Source organism: Coenobita brevimanus, chromosome 52, assembly GCF_032717465.1.
Source record: "Coenobita brevimanus isolate Jiangsu-jjx chromosome 52, ASM3271746v2, whole genome shotgun sequence".
NCBI classification, from domain to species: Eukaryota; Metazoa; Arthropoda; class Malacostraca; order Decapoda; family Coenobitidae; genus Coenobita; species Coenobita brevimanus.
The window spans coordinates 42,098,639-42,126,520 of record NC_137005.1 but is presented as its reverse complement, the minus strand read 5'-3'; the positions used below and the strand labels follow the sequence as shown (position 1 = coordinate 42,126,520).

Below are 27,882 nucleotides of genomic sequence, written 5' to 3'. Positions count from 1 at the left end.
GCTCAATAACTGTGGAAATGCAGGATAACTGTCAGCTGACAAATTGTTGTCAAAGAAGAACACCATCAATGCACACTTTGCGTATTTGTAAAAGAAAAAAAGTTCTGATATGATGCGGAATATGTTCATAGCTGTACTAAAAGCAATTGGTGGGAAGACTGAGTACCGATAAGCAAGATAAATAAAACTGCAATGAATTTGCTTATTTTTCATATATAACGACTGCATGTATTGTGTGATGCAATGAACAGGCCGGCGATGTTTACTGTACTGAGTTTTTTTTTTTTTTTTTTTTTAATTCGAGTTGAGTATATTGTCATAGTTGTCAGTGCAGAGGAAGTGTCACAAATCAAACGTTTAAATTTCGAGCACTTCTTACAGGCATTGAAAAAGTTGTAGATTTGTGACAAATGACTGATTGTCTAACGAACTTGAATGCCACTGCACCCAACACGGCACTGTAGGTTATTAGGCTGTATACATTATTATATTCAATTATGAAGAATTTGTTGATATTGTTTATATTTCTTAGTCTGTGGTTTTGGAATGCATTAATTTTAAGAGCCTGATGGCCTGGCAACCCACACCATGGAATATTCACGAAGTATTTCTTGACCCGGGATGTGAGGCTAACACTGTTTAAGATAGTGCAGAACAGCTTTGCTTTATTTATGAAACTTATACAAATGAAAACAATAATGCACCTGTGTCTGTGAATGTGATTATTTAATGTCATCTAAATTAGTAGCTGACATCTCTAGCCATCAGTAAGGGAGAGAGATACTGCTGGAAAAACAATACACTCCTTACTCTAACTTGGCCTAAAATTGTCACTGTTCCTCTTAAATGTTAAGCTGGAACAGGATTGTAGATTAAAACCGAATCATGTTGCTAGTCACGAGGAATTGCTATGGAAAGGACATAAAGGTATACATCACTCATGACAGTAACAGACTACTTTACTGGTGCTGAATAATTGCCATATTATGCCACTTCGATAGGCAGAAAGTTAACAACCTGATATTTATAATCATGTTATTGTCAGAATGCCCTTAGTTAAAGAAAGTGAACTGGCGTTGTAAGGTGAAAACCATGTATTTATTGATAGGTTAACTTAAATCATGCTAAGGTTTTGATGGAGAGAGAGAGAGAGAGAGAGAGAGAGAGAGAGAGAGAGAGAGAGAGAGAGAGAGACAGACAGACAGAGACAGAGAGAGAGAGACAGAGAGAGTTGTCAGCAGACTGTTGCTTATGTTGACCATTTTCTCCATAGTATTACACTGAACACAACGGCGCATCATGCAAACATAACTTTACCTCTGGCTAGTCTGTGACGCAATGGACAGGAGAGTGACTCACCAGGCAGGGGAGTGACTCACCAGGCAGGAGAGTGACTCGCCAGGCAGGAGAGTGACTCGCCGGGCAGGAAAGTGACTCGCCGGGCAGGAAAGTGACTCACCAGGCAGGAGAGTGACTCACCAGGCAGGAGAGTGACTCACCGGGGAGGAGCGTGACTCACAGGCAGGAGTGTGACTCACCAGAAAAGAGAATGACTCACCAGGCAGGAGAGTGACTCACCGGGCAGGGGAGTGACCCACCAGGCAGGAGAGTGACTCACCAGGCAGGAGAGTAACTCACCAGGCAGGAGAGTGACTTACCGGGCAGGAGAGTGACTCACCAGGCAGGAGAGTGACTCACCAGGCAGGAGAGTGACTCACCGGGCAGGAGAGTGACTCACCGGGCAGGAGAGTGACTCACCAGGCAGGAGAGTGACTCACCGGGCAGGAGAGTGACTCATCAGGCAGGAAAGTGACTCATCGGGAGAGTGACTCACCAGGCAGGAGAGTGACTCACCGGGCAGGAGAGTGACTCATCTGTCAGGAGAGTGACTCACCGGGAGAGTGACTCACCAGGCAGGAGAGTGACTCACCAGGCAGGAAAAGTGACTCAGCAGGCAGGAGAATAACTCACCAGGCAGGAGAGTGACTCAAGTGACTCACCAGGCAGGAGAGTGACTCACCAGGCAGGAGAGTGAGGGTGTGTTTGGCCGCCTGAAGGTTGGTATCAGTGACCACCACTTGGGCGCCCTCCCTGGCCAGCACCTGACAGCATGCACGCCCAATGCCGCTCCCGCCGCCTGAAGTGATAGGCAGTAATCAGTTCACAGTAAAATTTACTCTTTAAATATCTAGCATTATATCTAGTGAGTGCTCTGCTATCTCAGTGAACAATTTTCTCAGTCAGTACCCGGTGATCTCTCTCTCTCTCTCTCTCTCTCTCTCTCTCTCTCTCTCTCTCTCTCTTTATAATGCCATCAGTCAGTCAGTGTTCAGTGCCCTCTGCTTGCTGTACAGTACTGTCAGTCAGTACTCAGTACTTCTTGAGAAGTACAGTTTTCCTTTTGGTACTACAGTTTAATGTACAATGGTGGATAGTAATATCACTCGGATTTTTTAACAGAACAATTATCAAACTCTCACGCAATATTCTGAGCGACTCTTGAGTTCCAGCGATCGCATCACTGGGTTTTGAAAGTCATTGCTCACAAGTCCCAGCATTGATCATAAAGTGAATCGATATTTTTTTCTGTAATTGTCCCAGCATCCATAAATCACTGCTCTGTATATAAACTCCATGAGACCACCTTATACCGTAGGACCAGACACTCAAGAGCACATTTTAGTCCATTCATTCAGATTATTCATTCATTTTCTTGCGCACCTTCATACAAAGTCATTCAAACTGGGCGAGACATTATGTATCAAGGGATTAATCAGTGCTGTATTAAACCTTTCCAATTGGTCTAAGCTGACTGATATCGCCTGGTGGTAGCAAATATAATATTAACAGTATTACATCGGACTGAAAGGATTAGTGATAATACAGAACCGGTGAGCACTTCTCCAATCTGATGATAACAGGGAAACTAACAGTATGACAGTGTGGTCTTGAGAAATCTTACTGACCAGCATAATTTTACACAACTACACACTGCTTGGTTACCAAAGACTTAGGCTGCCGTACAGTCAACAAAGGCGGTGTCGTCTCGCCAAACTGTTCATGTGCCATGAGAATTAACGTCATAGTCGAAGTGTTTGCTTAATGACCACTTACTTCATCTTGAATGTTAATTGCAACGTTATAATATTGCCACATCTGATATCAGTAACAAGCAAGAGGATACCGAGATATAATGTATTACTAAGGAAGATGTCTTATGAATTCTCCCCAGCCACTTCGACTATGACCTATTTATACCAGTCAAGTAGGTGGTGACGAAGAGTTATCACCACGCAATAAGTGTTATTCTGGACTAGACGGTGTTTTGCAGCCATCACTGTGACTGCCTGTTGCATCTCAAGTATTTGTTCAGCGCCCAGTAACCATCATTGCATTACACTGGCCTCATCAAAATTTTCATAAGAAAATCTAACCAGCACTACAAATGGTTACCAGATTCTAAAGAAGTATATACCATCCGTAGGTGCCACACAGTAGCTAGTAAGTTATAGCGATAATAATAGGTTGTTCAGACAACATTTAGCTTTACCCGAGATCAAAAGAGCAGATATACCCACCATTAGCTTTGCTGACTTCACTGGGTGTATGGACGCCAACTAGCGACTGCCTTTGGATGAGGAGTATTGGAAACTAAATACAAGATATTCCCAAGGAATTTAATATCATTGCCTCAAGACAGTAGACCACCTTCAAACTGTGTGTGTGTGTGTGTGTGTGTGTGTGTGTGTGTGTGTGTGCGTGTGTGTGTGTGTGTGTGTGTGTGTGTGCGTGTGTGTGTGTGTGTGTGTGTAAGGAAGGAGGAGGGAGTGGCGTGAACTTTGGATTAGTGAAGTTATTCAGCACCATAATCTGCATGTCCTCTTTCCAGTATTGCTCTACTGATTTTCCCGGTAGCTAATTATTTCAGTCTAATGTCACTTCCATCTCTGCAGTTACAGTTTGACTACTTTCAGTGAGGTTGTCAATCACAGGCCAAATCAAATCAGTCGTATACACGAGGCCAAACCGATCCTACAGTACAACATACCTTGTGTGTGTGTGTGTGTGTGTGTGTGTGTGTGTGTGTGTGTGTGTGTGTGTGTGTGTGTGTGTGTGTGTGAACCATCATCGTACACATCACAAATGTCTGCGAGGGCGAAAATGGTGTGGGCCACACATTCGGGCTGTGTGTCGGTCGGCCATCTTGTCTCCTGTATCGCTTGTGAGAAACTCTTTAAGTCCTGGTGACAGCTGCCCACCATTCCTAACTGGCCCCGAGATGTGAGAGGTCACAGCGCTTACGTGCTTTCATAACATGTAATCTCGGGATTTCTCCTGTGTTTAGAGGTGCTCATAAGGATTTTCGAGTCCTCCTAAGGACTTTAGAGCTTTAATAAACACCGGTCCAAAGGTCTAATAACTGAAGATATAAATTGGTACATCTTTTGCTGGTAATTTCATCTTAAAAATATCCGAAACTTTTACAATAAATAATAACAGCTAAAAGAAAGCCCAGAAAACAGTCAGCACATTGTTTGAATATTCATCACCTTCAGTCACCCTAAGCTATATTAAATCCTCTGGCGATAGCTAGAATGAAATATCAAACAGGCATCATCATTACCCCCTTCAGTCAGAGTAAGGAATTTATGCTTTGGCTATCTCACAATTGTACTCAGCTTAAGAGAAAGTGTTCGCTTCGGAGGGTGTGCTGTATCATTCCTTAACTCCTTCAGTGTTAGGGCGCTCTCCCAGGTGGAATGAAATCATGTGGCAACAGCAAGAATACACTACAAACAACTTGTCCTGCAGTGGCGGCTAAGAGACTTGCTGTGTTATCATCTGTACACGACTGACCTGGGCTCGTATTCTCGTCGGCTAAGGGAGATTCTTAACACCTCTGAAGCTTCCCAACACCTCTTCCTGCTGCGACTTATTTTTGAATATGGATGGTAAATATCTATATGTACATTATTTATGGATAGGATGGTGATATGTGGAAGTATTTATATAAGACAGAGGAGGGCAGTAACGTGTAAAAAACAAAATAAATGGCTTAGGAGGAGGTGTTAGGGAGGTTCCTCAACCAACGAGAATAAGGGCCCCTGAGTCACCTGCCGCAGGTACGCCACTCAGTCGCCAAGCGGCGGTAGTAAGCCATCATGGTGACTGGCAAGTTGGTTAGGGCAATGTGCTTGTATTGTCGTCAGCTGAGCAGCATCTCTAATAGTGTTGCCAATTTAGCGTTTTTAATCTAGATCTTGAGATATTAACGAAATCTAGCTGTATCATAAGACATTGATACAAATTTTTGCGACATTGCAGAGATTTTATGGTCTTGTCTTACAATATTCTGGTTTTATTATTATTATTATTTATTTATTTTTTTTTTTGCGTCCTACTAGCTGTGTGTGAGTGCAAGGTTAGTGGTATATGTAGCACTGGATTTAGCATCATCACTCTCTGCCCCATCGTCCTTACCATTTTGTTGTTCGTGTTACACCTTAAAGTACTTTTTACCCATTTTTTCATTTTATTTTTGATATTTCTAAATGAATTTCATGGACGAGGTCTTTCCCACTATATCGATTAAATTAAACCTTCAGGAATTCCTTCATGTCAAGACTTCTTTCCTAAATGAAATAAATTATCTAGAGTTACCAAGAATACATGTACTGGTACGTCATCATAGTGAAGGGATTAATATTATGTTGTATGTTATATGTCTCTTAAATGTAAAATAGTGGCATTGCTTGCGAAAATAAATGTGTAAATGAACATTTTTCTTCATTGTCATTAACCTTTCAATCCACTGGCGTTTTTTGTACACTGTTCTTGCAGCTGACGGACGATTTTATTCGTTCAAGGGGAGACTTGTACTGAAGAACTTACCATAAATTTCGCACCATTTTCTGCGTACGGCGATTGTTAAATGAAAATTTCTTACTGAAAACTATTATAGTTTGAGCCAGAGGAATTACCCAGTGCACACCAGTAACGTGTTTTTCCCTGATATTCTCGCTCCTTCAGACCTTCCTGCGTAGTTTAGGAAAGTTTTCGAAATAGTGGCGTGAAATGTACCCTTCATTATCTATCACTATAGGGAGGCTCTGCCATATTAACAATAATCCTCTTGAGGCAGCAGCAGTATTAAACGTAGTCCTCGTAGCCCCTGGTTCACCTGTAATGTAAATCTGGCTGACTGAAGGCTGAAATTATCCTTCTCAGACATTTCACCATCCTACTTTCGGAGGAAAGGGATGTAGCTGAGGGACGTTGTATAACTAGGCAGTTTAGCTGACCGGTTACATCGGTGCCACCACATGAAGGCATTCCTCTCCAGTACCTTGGAAAAGCAGCAAACACAAATTAACAAACACTTCTTTCAACAGATGAAGTCAAGCTGTTGTATATGATAAAGTGCATACAATGTTACCTGTGACGAGAGCGATTCTGCCTGCGAGGGTGCATGACGGTGTGGTGGTGGTGGTGTCTGCTGACGCTGCCATTATCACTGTTAACACTCACGCTATCCTACCGCACTGACAGCCTCACACTGGCACAAGGCCAGTCTCTGCGTGTGTGTGTGTGTTTTCGTTAGCGCTTATGCATGCGTGCACTTGTCTGTGTGTGAGTGCATAAAGAGGGAGGAGGGTGCAGCATGAACTTTGGATTAGTGGAGTGATCTAGCACCATAATGTGTGTGTGTGTGTGTGTGTGTGTGTGTGTGTGTGAGAGAGAGAGAGAGAGAGAGAGAGAGAGAGAGAGAGGTGGGGGGGTGGATAAAATGTTGGTCTCTGTGGTAATATGGCTGCTAATACTGTACAAAACTCCGTCGTAAACATTGTCCAATAATGCGAAGTAATGGGAGGTAAAGTACAGTCACTCATGAAAGACATGGTACCTCGCTAGCCAACCCCTCCGCGTTTCGTGTGGTAACACTGTAACCTTTACGACTCCAAGTGATTCGAGTTGGGCTTTGAGACACCGTGCCTGAGTCAACCCCGATTTGATTTTGTTTCACTTCCTGATGAACTACTGTCACTATGCCGTGTGCGAAAATGCTCTTCATAATATTGCTTTGTAAGTTAAATCATCGGATCTTAGTGTATGCGGAAAATCCTTTGACCTCAGTAGATAATCTAACGTTGCACACTTTCATAATGCAGCATCTATTATTCACATTAAAACATGAGTGGATGCACAAAAACAATTACGATGTCGTATCTGCCAGTGATTTCCAGCCATTCCCCACACAGTTCAAAACATTCCGTTGCTGTGATTTATATAACTTTCATCCCGTAGCCTAACCTTTGACGTTACGTAAAAATATTTATTGTCACGTTACCGACTTGGATTGACAGGGAGGCTTTCTCGGCGTATTACATGCACCACAGTCTAAGAATCTTTTCATCATAACGGATGGTAGTACAATATAATAGAAAAGTCTGACAAGGTAACCTTCCATTACCAGTGAGTAGAAATATTCTGAAAAAAAAGAAAAGAAAAGAAAGTGAAGTAATTTTTCGTTATACAGTAAGTCGTTACCACATGTTCTACGATTCAACTGGTAGATGAGAAGTTATGGGCACCACTTATTTTAATGACGACAGAAGTGTCAGTGCTTGTGGTTTTTAACACAATAATAACTATACAGAGAACAGGTCATGGGCTCAATACCCAAAGACCACCACATACAAAGACAGTGGTTGCCCTAGCCGACATCCAGTATCATACGTTTGACATAAACGTTCCACAAAATAACAGTGTCCCCTTCATCATGATTACGTGATAATACTTATCTGACTACCACCAGGCAATCTTATATAAGTTGCGAATGACTTCAAGATAGCAAGAGTTTATTCAGTACTGTTATTGAACACACCAATAATAAGCCTACCATTAAAACCATACTAATAATGAGCAAACAAAATAATTAGGCGTCATCGTACTTGCGGGTGTGAAGTCTTAATACATGTGCAAAGAACATGTGGGTCCAACCTCCACTAACCAGTCGATGGGGTTTCAGATGCAGAAAGCAACGAAATCTGAGCAGCAGTGGAAAGCATCATACTACTGCAAAGAAACATGCGTGGATATTGTGTGGGGGGGAAGGGGGAGGCCTATGTCTGGGTGTCAGAGGTGGGATGAATGGATATGAAGGGCTGGTCAGAGCTGGATGTAACACTCTGAAAAACGGTGGCATGATTACTTATGGATTTGCAAATATCAACTGTTGATAACTCATTGTCAAACCCTCCACAATTTATCACCAAATCCCTTTTTTCATCGAAAAAAATCCATAAAAATATTTATGTAAGATACTTTATACATAAATTTTGGTGTTATTGTTCATTTATTATAAACGCTCATTGGTCTGCCGAAAATACGCGGAGGCATACGCCCCCCATGCCCCTCCCTACCCAGAATCCGTGCCTGCTGTGTGTGTGTGTGTGTGTGTGTGTGTGTGTGTGTGTGTGTGTGTGTGTGTGTGTGTGTGTGTGCATGTATGTGTACAAGGGTGTGTGTATGCATAAACGCGCACTCACGGGCAACCTACTGGGCCTACTGCCACCAAAAGTAGGACATGGGGCAAACTGAATCAGCACATGAATATGTCCTCTGTCCTTTTAAGCTTAAGTCTTCTGAAATTCGTATGTGCACAACTAGGGTAACCCATGAACTTGTATGTGACAGAGATGTCACCAGTCACTATCACTTTCCCTTATCTGTGCATATGTGGCAGAGATACGGCCAGATTAGCATGTGATTTAGCCCAGACATGTCCCTTCACCCATTGCCACTGACGTAGTTACCCCAGTAGTGAATGGGTGAAATACAAGTTGAAAAGATAATGTCAAGAACAATAATTCTTTTGTGTTATCAGTTTTGCTGCCTGTGAGGGTATAACCCTATCTTCGCTGTGTTTGCTTAGCGTTCAGTTTCTCTGCTTCTGGGCAGATAATGCTTGTTGTTTTTCCCAGAAATTGTGCAGACCCTTTTGTCCCTGACCATAAGTGGGTGTGACTTATAGTGTGGAAGGAGCATTTTTTTTTTTTTTTTTTATGCGAGGAAGAAGGAACCAAAGGTCACGAGCCCGGAATAACTGTTCCTTCCAAGAGAAAAACAAAATACGAGAGAAAGCTAAATTCAAGATCCGATCATTTCGAGATGCCTGGACACACTGCGTTTGAAAGACTGGAGATTATAGGAAGCAGGAAAAACAGTCAGACGAAGACCGTTCCAGACTTGACCTGTTGCATAAATGAAAGACTGGGAGTAACAGTTAACTCTTGCATTAGAGAGTTGGACAGAAAAGGGATGAGAGTTTGCTGCTAGGCGGGTGCTACGCACCCAAATTAGAGGTGGAGGGATACATGCAGACAGTTCAGAGGAGCAGTGAGCATTAAAGTAGCGATAGAAAAGAGATAAAGATGCAACACTGCGGCAAAGAGACAGAGGTTGAAGGGAGTCAGTAAGAGGAGGAGAGTCAATGAGACGAAAAGCCTTTGATTCCACCCTATTGAGAAGCGCTGTATTTGGGGAACCTCCCCACACATGAGAGTTGTACTCCACACAGGGGTGGATAAAACCCCTGAATAGAGTCAACAATTGTGCAGGGATAAGGAAGGAACGGAGTCGGCTTAGCACACCTAATCTCTTGGAAGCAGATTTTACAAGAGATGTACAGTAATATGGTCTTTCCAAGATAAGTCCCGAGTAAATGAAACCCCAAGCATGTTCAAGGATGATGCAGGATTAAGCTGAATATTATTAAACATTAGTGGGTACTCCTGTGGAAGATTTTGTCAGATTGATAGGTGTAAGAACTGTGTCTTTGATGCATTAAAAACAACAAGATTATTTTTATCCCAGTCAGAGATACGAGCCAAGTCAGACATCATGTGTGCCATAGCCTCATCCCTTGTTTGATGAAGTAACTGCTGTGATGGGCGTTGCGGGAACTGAATGGAAAGGTGAAGGGTGGAGTCATCAGCGTATGAGTGGATAGGGTTAGAGGTACAGCTTAAAAGGTCATTGATGAATAAAAGGAAGAGAGTTGGTAATAGGACAGAGCCCTGAGGAACACCACTGTTGATAGATCTAGCAGAAGAACGATGACCGTCTACAACAACAGCTATAGAACGACCAGAAAGGAAGCTAGAGATGAAGGCACAGATAGAAGAATAGAAACCGTAAGAGGGCAGTTTGGAATTTAAAGATTTATGCCAGACTCGATCGAAAGCCTTTGAGATGTCAAGTGCAATGGCAAAGCTTTCGCCAAAGTCCCGAAAGGAGGATGACCATGAGCCTGAAAGGTAGGTGTGAAGATCGCCAGTGGAGCATCCCTGACGGAACCCATACTGACGATCAGAAAGAAGGTTGTGATGGGAAAGATACTTTAAAATTTCGCTATTAGGAATTGACTCAAAAACTTTTGAGATAAAGGATGTTAAAGCAACTGGATGATAGTAAGAGGGTTGAGAATGGTCACCCTTCTTTGGGACCGGCTGAATGAGAGCAAACTTCCAGCAAGAAGGAAAGGTACAAGTTGATAGGCAGGGTGTAAGCACAGAAGCACTGTTCTTGAGAACAACAGGAGGGACTCCATCAGGCCCATATGCCTTGTTAGTACTGAGGCCTGTGATGGCAGAAAATACATCAGCTGAAGAAATTTTAATGTCAGCCATGAGGAAGTCAGAGGGGGGAAGTGATGGAGAAACAGCACCGGAATCGTCTAAGGTGGAATTGGAAGAGAAAGTCTGAGTGAAGAGATCTGCTTTATCAGTAGAAGAAATAGTTACAGAGCCATCAGAGTAGAAAAGAGGAGGGAAGATTGATGAGGTAAAGTTGTTAGAAAGGTTTTTGGCAAGGTGCCAGGAGGAACGGGAAGAATTCGAGTTGAAGAGTTGAGAGGATTTAGCATGGATGAAATTATTTTTAGCAGAGTGAAGAACAGACTTAGCATGATTCCGGGCAGAAACGTATAAAAGATGTGATTCAGGGGTGGGTTGGCACTGGTACCTTTTAAAGGCCCTCTCTTTGTTGCGGACAGCATTAGAACAAGCGTGATTAAACCAAGGCTTTCTTGAGTTAGTCAAAGGATAAGAGAAAGGAATGTATGCTTCCATGCCCTAGAAAATAAGCTACGTAATGTGCAACGCACACGCAGATGGCTCCCGGCCATGGGAGCAATAATCATTCCAGGGAAAATCAAAGAAGTACTGCCTGAGGGCCTCCCAATCCGCAGCTCCAAAGTGCCACAGACGACGTTTCTTTGGTGGGTCCACAGGCTGTACCGGAGTGATAGGACAGGTTAAGGTGATAAGGTTGTGATCGGAGGAGCCCAACGGAGAGAAAAGATTAACAGTGTAAGCCGAAGGATTAGTTGTAAGGAAGAGGTCAAGTATGTTGGAGCTCTCTCCAAGGCGGTAAGAGATATGGGTAGAGTGCTGTACAAGCTGCTCTAGGTCATTAAGAGCTTGTTCACCAGGTGGATCAGTGAAAGAAGACGAGAGCAAAGGTGGTGGTGAACATTGAAATCTCCTAGAATGGAGATTTCAGAGAAAGGAAAAATGGATAGAATGTGTTCCATCGTCGAAGAATTTTTGATAGTCAGTAGAATTAGGAGATAAGTAAACAGCACAGATATATTTAGTCAGAGAATGACAGGAAAGCCGAAGCCAGAGTGTAGAGAATTCAGAAGAATCGAGTTCAGGAACACGAGAGCAAGATAAGTCGTTGAGTATGTATACACAACAGCCACCTTTGGCTTTGAAATGAGTATAGAGAAAGTAGGAGGATACAGAAAAGGGTTTGCTGTCAGTTGCCTCAGACAGCTGAGTCTCAGTTAGGAAAAGAAGGTGAGGTTTAGAGGAGGAGAGGTGGTGCTCAACAGAGCGAAAGTTAGATGAAAGGCCACGAATGTTGCAGAAATGAAGAAGTGAATCAGACAGTGGTTCCAAGCAGCTCGAGTCGTTACCGGGAGAGGGGTGGAGGGTGGGGGCATTTATGCCCCCCCCCCCCGGGAACTCCGAGGGTATGTATTTTGCAGCCATGATTTTTTTTAAATTTCGGGAAAGGAAGTGTAGTGTGTGCTGTGCATGTAGTTTGGTGTTGACAGTTAGAGAAACTTGTATTGGAGAGCATGCTGGCCTACTCTCTGTGTTACTGAGACACTGAAAAAGTTCAGCAAAGGGGGATGGTCGAGAGGGCTGATGAAACGGGAGCTCCAGCTCTCCCTGTCATCAGCTTTCCATCCACCTTGGGAGTACTGCCCTGCTCGACTGGTGCTACAGTACTTACCAATAGGAGCCTAAAAAATGCTTTCTTGGCTTTCTTGACGGCATGCTAATGGTTATGTGTGAGATGTGTAAGGCCCCCATTGGTAGCAGGTGCCTCCACTCTTTGTGTATGACTGAAGATTACTCTTAAGACAGCCTAGTGGCTAGTTAGCTGGGAGAGGCGGAGTAAGTCTACTTTATAAGCTCGAGGACCATGTGAGAGACACACTTTTTTGTCACTTTTTTGTCATACATTTTGACACATTTTGTCACCTTTTGTCACGTTACACTTTTTGTCACATTTTGTTGCATTTTTCCACATATTTTCACACATTACTAAATACGTTACTTTAATTACAATACACACTGTTTGTGCACCGTTTCCCATTTTTGGTTCACCACTCCATGAAACATCACTGTGTGATTTATATCTGGATTATATCATCGAGTTCTCCTAGTTTCCTCGCGCTCTGTAAGTACGTTGCCTCCACTGATTGTAATCTGCTTAGGTAAGAAATAATTATTTTTATATTTGTATTCTGAGGCCTATGTGAATTCCCCTTTCTAAAACGAATCTTGGTTTCTTCTTCGGTGTGCGTATGTTATAGTGTAAGGTAAGTAACGGCCATACCACGTCGAATACACCGCTTCCCGTCTGATCAGCGAAGTTAAGCAATGTTGGGTCTGGTTAGTACTTGGATGGGTGACCGCCTGGGAACACCAGACGTTGTTGGCATCCCTACGTGTCAAGTTGGGTTGGTGGAGGATTAGTGCCTCTCCCTGTAAAACAATTAACTCTAAGCCCTTGGCCACCCCATTTGGGATACATGTCTGGCAATGAATGAATGAAAAAGTTAGTTTTCAATCTTATTCCTTTTGGTGCTTAATTAAGGGTTAAGAGTGCACCGTAATATATACCCCCATAACAATTTGGCGACCTCCTGCCAGGATAGCTCTGTGACATAATATTGGTAACTTTAGCCACATACACAGTGCTTACTCCTATCTACTTAACTATAATCAGTAATCATGGCCCTAATGAGTGATAGTGATGTGATAGTGATTATTGGAATCCAAGCCTTCCCCAACCAGAGTGAAAACACAAAACATGAGCTCATATTGCTTGCCCAGGCCTTACAGTTGAGATTTTCTGCCTCAGTCACTAAGACTGTTACTTGATCGAATATTTGACACCATGTTTGAGCAAAGTGAGTCCTCCATAGCTAGTTCAGAGCCATCTGATACTGCACAAGGTGTTGACCCTGAGATTTTGGCGTCGGAGATACCTGGCCCCAGTGATTTTTCTGCTCATGATGCTGGTGACAAAGTGCAACTTGAGCTAGCCAGAATTAAGCTGAGGGAACTAGAAGTGCAAGCCATAATAAGAGAACAAGAATGGAATGCTAAAATGAGAGAAACAGAATCGAATGCTCAGATGAGTGTTATAATTACAAGCCCAAGTGAGACAAAAAGAAATGGATCATGAAATCACACTGGAGTACTCTGATAGTCCACCTCTAGCTAGCAGTAGTTCAACTGCCAGGGAATATTTTGATGTTGCTAGGAACATTAAGCTAGTACCTCCCTTTAATGAGCAAGACGTCACTAAAGTACTTCCGTATGTTTGAAAAGGTGGCAGGTCGTCTCTCGTGGCCAAAAGGCTGCACTGCTGCAGAGTATTTTGAAAGAAAAGGCTCAAAGGCTTATATTTCATTATCAGTTGATCAAGTGCTAACTATGATTGTTTAAAAGAGGCCATTCTAAAAGCATATGAACTCGTGCCAGAGGCATATAGGCTTAAATTTAGATCTACCTTTAAACAGAAAAATCAGACTCATGTGGAATATGTTTAAGTACTCACAGACTTATTTGATCAATGGTTACATTCGAAGAAAGTTGATTAAACTGAGAGAATTAATGATCTTGGAATACTTCGCTGGTAACATAGATAGGGATGTTGCTACACACCTAACAGAGAAAGATTTAGATACCCTAGCTGAGGCTGCTGTTGTAGCAGATAATATAGTATAATTTATAAGCATGAACGTAAGCCTCAGTCATTTTTAAGGGTAGGAGAGTGAACCACCCAGTTTTTGTGAACCCTTCTGGTAAAGGCAAGTTAATGTCAAGTGACACTAGTGGGAACACTGCAACCCCAGAGCATGTTAGTTCCACGAAAGTAATTGAGGACAGTGTTGCCAGAGGGTCAAGAAAAAGTGTCAGGTTTTGCCGGTATTCCTAGAAAACGGGCCACTTGGAAGATTGTTGCTGGAAAAAACGAGGGAAAAGTTCCAATGTGAAACCTACTACAATACTTTGGTAAACTCTTGGGGATCTTGTGACACCAACAGAGAGCAGCCACCCACAGATATTGTTAGCGGTGGTCAGACACCCCCCCAGCAGGTGCATATTGTTGATAAGGCCAGGATGGAGCTGTCAATGGTTGATTGACAGACTCCTGTAGAGCCACTGCTAGACACTAGTAAGAATTGAGCAGTGCAGCCGTCAAGTTCAGGTGAGAGTGGTAATAAGACTTCATCAGAGTATCCTCCCCCAAGCAGTACACAAAGTGACTCCTTCTCAGATCATTTATTTGCTAACTTCATATCTAAGGGGTTAGTTTCACTTGATGGAAAAAGTGGTCAGGAAGTCACTATAGTTAGAGACACAGGAGCTTCACAGTCACTAATACTGAAGGGGATTGTTGATGTAGCTGACCCTAATGAATGTGTCTTGTTGCATGGTATAGCTGAGTTTGTATCTGTTCCCCTAGTTGAGGTGAAGCTCCAGTCAGAGTTAGTTACTGGTTCAGTGTGTGTGGGTGTTGCCTGTACCAGGGGTCAGTTTTCTTTTGGGTAATGACTTGGCGGGAGAACAAATGAGTGTTGTTCCCTGCGTGTCAAAAACTCCCGTGAGTGAGGATAGGTCTACAGAGTTGTAAGTTGTACGGTATGTCCTAAATTGTTTCCCGCATGTGTTGTAACTAGAGCTATGATGGCAAAGGTCAGCCATGAGAATGTTGACAGTAATGGCACTGGCAATGCCGACGAAGATTTTGGGCTTGGTGTTACCTTTCTCGCCCAGTTAAATGACTCAGAGGTTGATGATTATCCCCAGGCTGATGTAAATGCAAAGTTAGCTGATATGCAAAGTTCTGATCAAGAGATTGCCACCTTAATTGGGTCAGCAGTTAGGGAAGATGAATGTGAGTCTGAATGGACAGAAAGTTATTATATAAGGCCAAACAACGAGTTAATGCGAAGATGGCGACCTCCTAGTGTTGCTTATGATAACAGGTGGGAGACTATGTACCAGGTGGTGGTTCCAAGACCCTATAGGCAAAAAATTATGTCCGTTGCTCATGACTCTTCTTTAGCAGGTCAGTTGAGGTGAGGAAGACTCTCTCCCGCATCTGGCAGCATTTTTACTGGCCTGGAATCCGTTAAGATGTCTCCCGGTTCTGTAAGTCATGTCACACCTGTCAGCTAGTCAGTAAGAGCAATAACCCCATCCCTGTGGCTCCTTTGATTCCTCTACCTGTGTTTGAGGCTCCATTCACTAGGGTCCTTGTGGAAATTGTTGGCTCTTTGCCTAAAACCCCCTCAGGCCACCAGCACATCCTCACAATGTTAGGCATGGCCACTAGATATCCCAAAGTCATTCCTTTGAGAAATATTTCAGCTAAATTGGTTGTCAAAGAGATACCGACCTTCTTTACCTGTTTTGGTCCCCCTAAGGAAGTTCAGTCAGATCAAGGTAGTAATACTGTTCAGACAAACCCTAAAGGAGTCAGGAATCTCCCAGATCACTTCCTCAGCATATCATCCTCAGAGTCAGGGTGCATTAGAGATGTATCACCAAACTTTGAAGTGTATGCTTAAAAAGTTGTGTGGAGATGAAACGGAATGGGACAAGTGTTGCCTTTCCTACTTTTTGCAACCAGAGAGGCACCAAGCGAGCCCTTGGGCTACTCCCCCTTTCAGTTAATCTTTGGCCTTGAAGTAAGAGGTCCTCTTAAACTCCTCAAAGAACAATGGGTCAAGGATGATGACCAAATTAACTTGCTGGAGTACCTGTCAAAATATAAAGAAAAACTGGCCTATATTATGGAAGTAGCCAGGGCACACTTGGAGTCATCTCAGGAGAAGATGAAGAGGTGGTATGACCACTCTAAGAAAGTTAGGCACAGAGTGTTTCACCCAGGCAATCAAATTCTTGTCTTGCTTCCCATTCATGGTCAGCCTCTGCAGGCAAATTTAGCAGGCCCTTAGGTAGTGGAGAAGAGGTTAGGTGAAGTAAATTATGTCATTATACCCCAGACCGGAGGAAGGAATGAAGATTGTCCCATGTAAATATGTTGAAGGAGTACCACAGGCGAGACGTGGAACCCCCTAGAGCTGCATGCGTGGTGTCGGCTGTCGAGTTGGTGGAGGATGAGGGCTGCCCTTTGACTTTGGACCAGACGACCAGTTGGAGAGAAAACCAGGGTGTTTGGAGTACAACTGACTGATAAATTCTCCCATTTGACTGCAGAGCTGTCTGTCGAACTTGTTGCCCTTCTCAGGAAGTTTCCTGATGTCCTCCGGGACACCCCAGGATGGACGGAAGTGGCACAGCATGACGTGGATATTGGAGACGCCAGCCCTGTCAAGCAGTCACACTGCCGGGCTAGTCCTCAGAAGCAGACCATCACTCATGAGGAACTGAACTACATGTTGCAGCAGAGGATAATTGAGTCATGTCAAAGTGAGTGGTGCACCCTGGTCATAATGGTTCCAAAAACCTGGTGGATCACATCACATTTGCATTGATTATCGTGAAGTCAACTCCTTTACCAAGACTGATATTTACCCACTTCCCAGAGTAGATGATTGTGTGAACGCGATAGGCAGTGCTAAGTTTATTACAAAATTAGATTTGATGAAGGGATATTGGCAAGTCCCACTGACAGAAAGGGCCTGAGAAATTTCCTGTTTTGTGGTCAGTGGCAATTCATATAAATGTAAGGTCATGCCCTATGGTATGAAGAATGCTCCTGCCACCTTCCAAAGGTTGATCAATGATCTCATCACAGATGCAGAAGGTTGTAAGACTTACATTGATGATGTTATTTTTAGTGACACCTGGTAAACAACACCTGAGCCAACTAGATCCCTTGCTGCAGAGACTGTCCTCTGCTAATTTAGCACTTAATTTAACTAAATGTGAATTTGTAAGGGCTCAAGTGTAGTACCTAGGTTATGTGGTTGGATTAGGCCAAGTGAGTCCACCTGATGTCAAAGTTCAGGCCATAGTCAATTCCACCCAACCCAAAAATAAGAGAGAGTTGCAACGATTCTTGGGTATGGTAGGGTAATCCAGACGTTTTGTCTTGAACTTCTCTGATCTTGTAGCTCCCCTCACTGATTTGTTAAGAAAAGGAGTCAAGTATGAGTGGATGTCAGAATGTGAGGATGCCTATTCTAAAGTCAAAGCAATCCTATCAAGTCACCCAGTGCTTCAAGCTCCAAGTTTTGATAAACCCTTTACATTAGCTGTTGATGCCAGTGGCCTAGGGGCTGGTGCAGTTATGCTTCAGGATAATGATCAAGGCTTTGAGATGCCTGTGTGCTATTCTAGCAAAAAATTCAATAAGACCCAGAGAAATTATTCAACTATTGAGAAAGAACTCCTTGCATTCATACTTGCCCTTCAACACTTTTCTGTTTACGTTGGTCCAGGGTCAGGTGATGTGGTAGTGTACACTGATCACCACCCTCTGAAATTTTTGTCCCAATTTAAGGACCAAAATCTTAGATTGGTGGCTCAGTCGGTAGAGAGGTGGCCTGCAGTCCTACTGGACCCAGATTCAAATCCCCGCTGGGGCAGGGAACAGTTTAAGGATTTGAATTTAATAAAAAACAGACTTTACTGATCTACCAGAAGACCCGCCTCATGTCGTAAAAACACCCCCGCTACTATCAATACACCAGTCATGTATGAGACAGCCCTAGCATGGCCTTGGGAGCAGGCTGTGAAGTCTATGCTCAGAGTTAGACTAAAAAAAAAAAAAAAAAAAAAAAAAAAAAAAAAAAAATTGACCAGCTGGCCCAATTTTTTCAGGAATATTCCATTGATGTGCGCCATATAATGGTGTTACTAATGTTTTAACAGATTACCTGTCCAGAACTTAAAATTGAACAGTATCTAGAAATTTCCCCTTAGGAAATTGCTTCTCTCAGGTAGGGAGGTGTCACTGATGTTGTTACTCCAGTAGTGAATTGGTGAAATATAAGTTGAGAAGATAATGTATGGAGATAAGCGAGCCATCAAGAACGATAAATCTTTTGTGTTATCAGTTTTGCTGCCTGTGAGGGTATAACCCTATCTTCGCTGTATTACTTAGCGGTCAGTTTTTCTGCTTCTGGGCAGATAACGCTTGTTGCTTTTCCCAGAAATTATGCAGAGACCCTTTTGTCCTTGACCATAAGTGGGTGTGAATTATAGTGTTGGAGGAGGAAAATGAGAGTACTTGCCAATAGCAGTCTAAAAAATGCTTTCTTGGCTCTCTTGACGGCATGCTAATGGTTATGTGTGAGATGTGTAAGGCCCCCATTGGTAGCAGGTGCCTCCACTCTTTGTGTATGACTGAAGATTACTCTTAAGACAGCCTAGTGGCTAGTTAGCTGGGAGAGGCGGAGTAAGTCTACTTTATAAGCTCGAGGACCATGTGAGAGACACACTTTTTTGTCACTTTTTTGTCCTACATTTTGACACATTTTGTCACCTTTTGTCACGTTACACTTTTTGTCACATTTTGTTGCATTTTTCCACATATTTTCACACATTACTAAATACGTTACTTTAATTACAATACACACTGTTTGTGCACCGTTTCCCATTTTTGGTTCACTACTCTATTTAACACTAGTGTGTGATTTATATCTGGATTATATCATCGACGAGTTCTCCTAGTTCCTCGAGCTCTGTAAGTACGTTGCCTCCACTGATTGTAATCTGCTTAGGTAAGAAATAATTATTTTTATATTTGTATTTTGAGGCCTATGTGAATTCCCCTTTCTAAAACGAATCTTGGTTTCTTCTTCGGTGTGTGTATGTTATAGTGTAAGGTAAGTAACGGCCATACCACGTCGAATACACCGCTTCCCGTCTGATCAGCGAAGTTAAGCAATGTTGGGTCTGGTTAGTACTTGGATGGGTGACCGCCTGGGAACACCAGACGTTGTTGGCATCCCTACGTGTCAAGTTGGGTTGGTGGAGGATTAGTGCCTCTCCCTGTAAAACAATTAACTCTAAGCCCTTGGCCACCCCATTAATGAAAAAGTTAGTTTTCAATCTTATTCCTTTTGGTGCTTAATTAACCCGTCACGTCCCGAGCCTTTCCGCACCTATGACATCCCCCAGTCCCGAGCCTTTTTGGAAAAAATTTTTTTCTTATGAAACTTCCTGCCAGGATAGCTCTGTGAGATAATATGGTAATCTTGAAGAACAGTTGTCTCTGCAGTCTACTTAAGTGGTCAGTAATACATGGGTTTCCCTAATGAGTGATAGTGATTCTGTAATGGGCTGATTATTGGAAACGTTTTCTATGGTAAGGAGTAATGAAAACAACACACAACACCTCATACATTTACAGTTGAATTTTCTGTACTAATAAACAATAACAGTAACAATATAATGGATTTCAGACACATGTTTGAGCAAAGTAAGATTGTACCATCCATAGCTAGTTCAGAGCCATCTGATACTGCACGTATCATGCTATCTGCTAATTTTGGCTGTTATGGAGTCTACCGATCATTTTTCTGCTCATGTATGCTGGTGTTTCAAAGTGACAATTTACTAATTACAACTGTTTGTAAGTGATTTCAGATGTTTTCATTCATTTTGATGACATGCAGCATAAGTTTAGCGCACATCAGCTTAGTAAGCGCACTCGCTATGTCTCGTATTTCAACATACCAAATTGTTTTATCACTTTCTAATTATTTTCCCATTTACATAGAACCTTTCCCCCACCACTGTGAAGGTTTTCAATTATTTTCATTCATTACGAGGGCATTTAGCGATATGCTAGCGCATATTCACGTAGCAACCACGATCTCAAACACTCGTGTTTCATCATCTACTTTATTTATTCACTCCAATTATATTTTCCCACTTACATTACACACGTTTACACCCTCCAATGCACTGTACATACTTACTGCCATTATTTATTCAAGTGAGCGTGAGAATATCGCCTGAAAATACCCTCGCAAGGAATGTTACGTCATACATAATACTCACACACTTATATACTAATTCACGCACACACTTATATACTAATTATTCACTTTATCACTTGCTGACTTTTATTTTGACTAATACGTGCCTTATTCATTCGACTAGGCGTCAGGAAATCTTATCTTTATAGACACGCTATGAATATTTGACTTAGGAAATACATCATCATATACAATAATTTGAACTTATATTATACCAGTAAGAATGTCACATAATAGAAAATATATAATAAGGGGCCGTATTTATTGCACTGAGCGACAGAATATCGCATCAAACAACCCTCTCTATGTAAGTTTCAACTTAGGGCAGATTTATATACTTACACCCAATGTTTGCACTTATGTTCTACCCGTAGGCACTTTATACTAATATTTGGCGATCCACATGACTGATTTTTTTCACAGAGCGTCTGTCTGTCGCATTTACATCATAATTTCTGCGTCCTTTCGCAATCACACCATGCTAAAATTGCAGCAACGTGTGGTATTCACTAAAACATGGGTGAATACACAGACCCACGTCACACTGCACGCACTCATAGCGGGTGTCCTTCCTCTGTGTCGTGAGTCGCACCTGGGAATTACTGCACACGTGACACCTGCGCTGGGGCCTAGGTCTGTTGGGCTGGGGCGGGATAGGAGTGGGGAAATGGCGGGCGGATATTCTCTGGGGAGTGTGGGTAATTGGGGCAGTGCGGGGGCGCTGTTGGGGCCTTTCAACCGCATATTTTGCAAAGATTTCTCGTGTGAGCTCCCTCACAAACCCTTCAAAGGTTTCCTGAACTCCTGTGGTCATGGCGTGAAGGTGGTGGCAATTCAGAGCAGTGATATCTAGCAAGTGAAAGAACAGTTTCTTATACCACTTCATCGTGGTCCTGGCACACTCTACCGTCGATATCATGGAGTCTGACTGGTCCACGAGGCGCATGTTTATATTATAGTCCATGACACATTCAGGTTTCCAAACACGACGCCTGCTCTCGCTATGGTAATCAACAGAATCAGTACGGTGCATCAAGGGGCGGTGAACCGTGGACAAGAGGCTTACTTCTCTGTTGTGGTTCCACATTGTTGCAAGGATGTTGTTTGCTTTGAAGAAGACAACCTCACTCCTTGCAAGTTTCCGCCCTACCTTGACCATGTGACGCCGGTTCACCTTTACAGTTCCACATACTCCCGTTTCATGTCTGTGAAGATAACGAGCGAGAAGAGGGCTAGTGTACCAGTTGTCGAGGTAGAGAACGTGACCACGATGAAGGTAGTCTTGTATCATCGTCTTTACCACTGCTCCAGAAAGTCCTATACTTCGATCTTCTATTATGTCTGTCTGTGCACCGGTGTACAAGACTATGTCTTGCACGTATCCAGTCCTACAGTCACACATAACAAAGATCTTGAACCCAAAACGGTGCCTTTTGCTGGGTATATACTGTCTGAATGAAATATTGCCTCTCCACAACACGAGACTCTCGTCTATGACGAGATCTCTATAGGGATAGAATGAGGATCGAAAGGTTTGCCTGAGGTGATCAAAGACCAGCCTAATTCGCCTCATTTTGTCCATGTTGTTTGCATTTGCAGGGTCATTAGCATCATAAAAATGGAGGCGACTTAGAATTTGTTGAAACCGATTACGGCTCATCACTTGACCAAATATGGGGGTAAACATAACAGGGTCCCTAGTCCAGTAAGCAGGAATTCTATTTTTTCTTATTATACCCATCAAAAGGACAAGGGCAAAAAATAAGAACATTTCTGGAATGGAGACAGGGTAATCATATATCATTGAATGCCTACTCCTTCTTCCCAATCTTTCACTTTCTAGCCGCTGGCCGCTTGCAAACAGGTTTGTTTGAAGCACGATCTGATCAACGAAGGCCTCACTGAAAAACAGGTGGAAAAAATCCAACCTGCTTGAATTACAGTGAATACCTGGTGCAATGCAGCCAGATCGCCCCTGCTCAGTGAAGGGGTGAATGAGGAGAGAAAATCACTCCCATCCTCCCAATCCCACGACACAAATCCCTCGTCCCCATCACCGCCTTCGTCTGGGTGGGGAGGAGATCCTGGTTGGGGAGGTTGGGGAGAAGGAGTACGGAGGGCTTCCCACTGTCACTCCTCTTCCCTCTGCCTTTACCCTTTCCCTTTCCCTTACCCTTACGGCCTTGAGGAACATTAGGGGGCTGTGGGGATGAAATAGTTTGATATTGGGGAGCAGAAGACGTGCTGGGGAGTGGTTCCTCCCCACCTTCCCCCTCCATTACCACACCACGTGCTCTCTCACGCAACCTTGCCTCGAACACGTGTTAGGGGATATTGGGGAGCATAAGACGTGCTTTGGAGTGGTTCCTCCCCACCGTCCCCCTCCCTCACAACCCCACGTGATAAGGAACGCACCCGCACTGGCCCACGTGATCCACTCTGCCGCCTCACACTGCGTAGGGAGAGCAATGACTCACCCACCTCACTCTCACTTTCCCTAATCCCAGGAATGTCCATTTCACTCCCCACTCCCTCCACTTCACTTCCTACCGCCCCAAACAGAATGCTTGGCCCATACCTGCTTAGACGACGTGGTGTGCGCTCTGGGCCACGATGCGTAATCACCTCCCGCCCATACCACGTGGCAGCACGTCCCACGTCTCCGTCCTCGTCCTCGTCCTCGTCCTCGACCTCGAATTCGGCTTCCAAGGCACGCTGGGGATAGGGATATGACATACCACGTGCCTTCTTTGCCTCCTGCCCCTCTCTAGCAGCACGGTAAGTCACGTACTGCCGTTTCCTTGGTGACGGAACTTCCTCGTCACTGCTGGTGGTTTCTTCCTCATCTGGCTGCACATAATCTTTGTCCATCTCCTCGTCATCCAGTGGGGAATCACTGTCGCCGGTAAAGGTGTCCAGGGCGACTTGAATTTCGCTCTCTGAGAGACCTCTCTTAGCCATGTCTGAGCAGGACCGTGGCTACCAGGTGAGTGGACGAGCGGCGGGCTAGCGCGGGTCGCGCGGGGTCGCCGAGTGTCCCCGCCTGGTGGCAGGTAGGGGAAGGTCAGGCGAGGGTACGTACCGCAAATCAAGCGCGAAATTTGAAAATTGTCGAAATTATGCACATTGCAATTGCACGACGTACTGGTACGTCGCCGGGACTGGCAAATGCAAATCGTGGTGACGTACCCATACGTCGTCGGGACGGGGCGGGTTAAGGGTTAAGAGTGCACCGTAATATATACCCCCATAACAATTTGGCGACCTCCTGCCAGGATAGCTCTGTGACATAATATTGGTAACTTTAGCCACATACACAGTGCTTACTCCTATCTACTTAACTATAATCAGTAATCATGGCCCTAATGAGTGATAGTGATGTGATAGTGATTATTGGAATCCAAGCCTTCCCCAGCCAGAGTGAAAACACAAAACATGAGCTCATATTGCTTGCCCAGGCCTTACAGTTGAGATTTTCTGCCTCAGTCACTAAGACTGTTACTTGATCGAATATTTGACACCATGTTTGAGCAAAGTGAGTCCTCCATAGCTAGTTCAGAGCCATCTGATACTGCACAAGGTGTTGACCCTGAGATTTTGGCGTCGGAGATACCTGGCCCCAGTGATTTTTCTGCTCATGATGCTGGTGACAAAGTGCAACTTGAGCTAGCCAGAATTAAGCTGAGGGAACTAGAAGTGCAAGCCATAATAAGAGAACAAGAATGGAATGCTAAAATGAGAGAAACAGAATCGAATGCTCAGATGAGTGTTATAATTACAAGCCCAAGTGAGACAAAAAGAAATGGATCATGAAATCACACTGGAGTACTCTGATAGTCCACCTCTAGCTAGCAGTAGTTCAACTGCCAGGGAATATTTTGATGTTGCTAGGAACATTAAGCTAGTACCTCCCTTTAATGAGCAAGACGTCACTAAAGTACTTCCGTATGTTTGAAAAGGTGGCAGGTCGTCTCTCGTGGCCAAAAGGCTGCACTGCTGCAGAGTATTTTGAAAGAAAAGGCTCAAAGGCTTATATTTCATTATCAGTTGATCAAGTGCTAACTATGATTGTTTAAAAGAGGCCATTCTAAAAGCATATGAACTCGTGCCAGAGGCATATAGGCTTAAATTTAGATCTACCTTTAAACAGAAAAATCAGACTCATGTGGAATATGTTTAAGTACTCACAGACTTATTTGATCAATGGTTACATTCGAAGAAAGTTGATTAAACTGAGAGAATTAATGATCTTGGAATACTTCGCTGGTAACATAGATAGGGATGTTGCTACACACCTAACAGAGAAAGATTTAGATACCCTAGCTGAGGCTGCTGTTGTAGCAGATAATATAGTATAATTTATAAGCATGAACGTAAGCCTCAGTCATTTTTAAGGGTAGGAGAGTGAACCACCCAGTTTTTGTGAACCCTTCTGGTAAAGGCAAGTTAATGTCAAGTGACACTAGTGGGAACACTGCAACCCCAGAGCATGTTAGTTCCACGAAAGTAATTGAGGACAGTGTTGCCAGAGGGTCAAGAAAAAGTGTCAGGTTTTGCCGGTATTCCTAGAAAACGGGCCACTTGGAAGATTGTTGCTGGAAAAAACGAGGGAAAAGTTCCAATGTGAAACCTACTACAATACTTTGGTAAACTCTTGGGGATCTTGTGACACCAACAGAGAGCAGCCACCCACAGATATTGTTAGCGGTGGTCAGACACCCCCCCAGCAGGTGCATATTGTTGATAAGGCCAGGATGGAGCTGTCAATGGTTGATTGACAGACTCCTGTAGAGCCACTGCTAGACACTAGTAAGAATTGAGCAGTGCAGCCGTCAAGTTCAGGTGAGAGTGGTAATAAGACTTCATCAGAGTATCCTCCCCCAAGCAGTACACAAAGTGACTCCTTCTCAGATCATTTATTTGCTAACTTCATATCTAAGGGGTTAGTTTCACTTGATGGAAAAAGTGGTCAGGAAGTCACTATAGTTAGAGACACAGGAGCTTCACAGTCACTAATACTGAAGGGGATTGTTGATGTAGCTGACCCTAATGAATGTGTCTTGTTGCATGGTATAGCTGAGTTTGTATCTGTTCCCCTAGTTGAGGTGAAGCTCCAGTCAGAGTTAGTTACTGGTTCAGTGCGTGTGGGTGTTGCCTGTACCAGGGGTCAGTTTTCTTTTGGGTAATGACTTGGCGGGAGAACAAATGAGTGTTGTTCCCTGCGTGTCAAAAACTCCCGTGAGTGAGGATAGGTCTACAGAGTTGTAAGTTGTACGGTATGTCCTAAATTGTTTCCCGCATGTGTTGTAACTAGAGCTATGATGGCAAAGGTCAGCCATGAGAATGTTGACAGTAATGGCACTGGCAATGCCGACGAAGATTTTGGGCTTGGTGTTACCTTTCTCGCCCAGTTAAATGACTCAGAGGTTGATGATTATCCCCAGGCTGATGTAAATGCAAAGTTAGCTGATATGCAAAGTTCTGATCAAGAGATTGCCACCTTAATTGGGTCAGCAGTTAGGGAAGATGAATGTGAGTCTGAATGGACAGAAAGTTATTATATAAGGCCAAACAACGAGTTAATGCGAAGATGGCGACCTCCTAGTGTTGCTTATGATAACAGGTGGGAGACTATGTACCAGGTGGTGGTTCCAAGACCCTATAGGCAAAAAATTATGTCCGTTGCTCATGACTCTTCTTTAGCAGGTCAGTTGAGGTGAGGAAGACTCTCTCCCGCATCTGGCAGCATTTTTACTGGCCTGGAATCCGTTAAGATGTCTCCCGGTTCTGTAAGTCATGTCACACCTGTCAGCTAGTCAGTAAGAGCAATAAACCCATCCCTGTGGCTCCTTTGATTCCTCTACCTGTGTTTGAGGCTCCATTCACTAGGGTCATTGTGGAAATTGTTGGCTCTTTGCCTAAAACCCCCTCAGGCCACCAGCACATCCTCACAATGTTAGGCATGGCCACTAGATATCCCAAAGTCATTCCTTTGAGAAATATTTCAGCTAAATTGGTTGTCAAAGAGATACCGACCTTCTTTACCTGTTTTGGTCCCCCTAAGGAAGTTCAGTCAGATGAAGGTAGTAATACTGTTCAGACAAACCCTAAAGGAGTCAGGAATCTCCCAGATCACTTCCTCAGCATATCATCCTCAGAGTCAGGGTGCATTAGAGATGTATCACCAAACTTTGAAGTGTATGCTTAAAAAGTTGTGTGGAGATGAAACGGAATGGGACAAGTGTTGCCTTTCCTACTTTTTGCAACCAGAGAGGCACCAAGCGAGCCCTTGGGCTACTCCCCCTTTCAGTTAATCTTTGGCCTTGAAGTAAGAGGTCCTCTTAAACTCCTCAAAGAACAATGGGTCAAGGATGATGACCAAATTAACTTGCTGGAGTACCTGTCAAAATATAAAGAAAAACTGGCCTATATTATGGAAGTAGCCAGGGCACACTTGGAGTCATCTCAGGAGAAGATGAAGAGGTGGTATGACCACTCTAAGAAAGTTAGGCACAGAGTGTTTCACCCAGGCAATCAAATTCTTGTCTTGCTTCCCATTCATGGTCATCCTCGGCAGGCAAATTTTGCAGGCCCTTATGTAGTGGAGAAGAGGGTAGGTGAAGTAAATTATGTCATTATACCCCAGACCGGAGGAAGGAATGAAGATTGTCCCATGTAAATATGTTGAAGGAGTACCACAGGAGAGACGTGGAACCCTAGAGCTGCATACGTGGTGTCGGCTGTCGAGTTGGTGGAGGATGAGGGCTGCCCTTTGACTTTGGACCAGACGACCAGTTGGAGAGAAAACCAGGGTGTTTGGAGTACATTGACTGATAAACTCTCCCATTTGACTGCAGAGCTGTCTGTCGAACTTGTTGCCCTTCTCAGGAAGTTTCCTGATGTCCTCCGGGACACCCCAGGATGGACGGAAGTGGCACAGCATGACGTGGATATTGGAGACGCCAGCCCTGTCAAGCAGTCACACTGCCGGGCTAGTCCTCAGAAGCAGACCATCACTCATGAGGAACTGAACTACATGTTGCAGCAGAGGATAATTGACTCATGTCAAAGTGAGTGGTGCACCCTGGTCATAGTGGTTCCAAAAACCTGGTGGATCACATCACATTTGCATTGATTATCGTGAAGTCAACTCCTTTACCAAGACTGATATTTACCCACTTCCCAGAGTAGATGATTGTGTGAACGCGATAGGCAGTGCTAAGTTTATTACAAAATTAGATTTGATGAAGGGATATTGGCAAGTCCCACTGACAGAAAGGGCCTGAGAAATTTCCTGTTTTGTGGTCAGTGGCAATTCATATAAATGTAAG

The 27,882-nt window shown here is 43.7% G+C and overlaps 2 non-coding genes and 1 pseudogene across 2 annotated transcripts; 2 read left to right on the top strand and 1 right to left on the bottom strand.

Moving 5' to 3' along the window:
* The window catches only part of LOC145400544 ((3R)-3-hydroxyacyl-CoA dehydrogenase-like), a 43,787-nt pseudogene extending 37,243 nt beyond the window's left edge, over positions 1 to 6,544 (bottom strand).
* Positions 6,545 to 12,901: 6,357 nt separating this feature from the next.
* On the top strand, positions 12,902 to 13,020 carry LOC145400586 (5S ribosomal RNA). The gene has a single exon (XR_013897470.1). It is a non-coding gene; the product is annotated as a 5S ribosomal RNA (ribosomal RNA).
* A 6,376-nt stretch (positions 13,021 to 19,396) lies between these two features.
* On the top strand, positions 19,397 to 19,515 carry LOC145400585 (5S ribosomal RNA). Its single transcript, XR_013897469.1, has one exon. It is a non-coding gene; the product is annotated as a 5S ribosomal RNA (ribosomal RNA).
* The last annotated feature ends 8,367 nt before the right edge of the window (positions 19,516 to 27,882 follow it).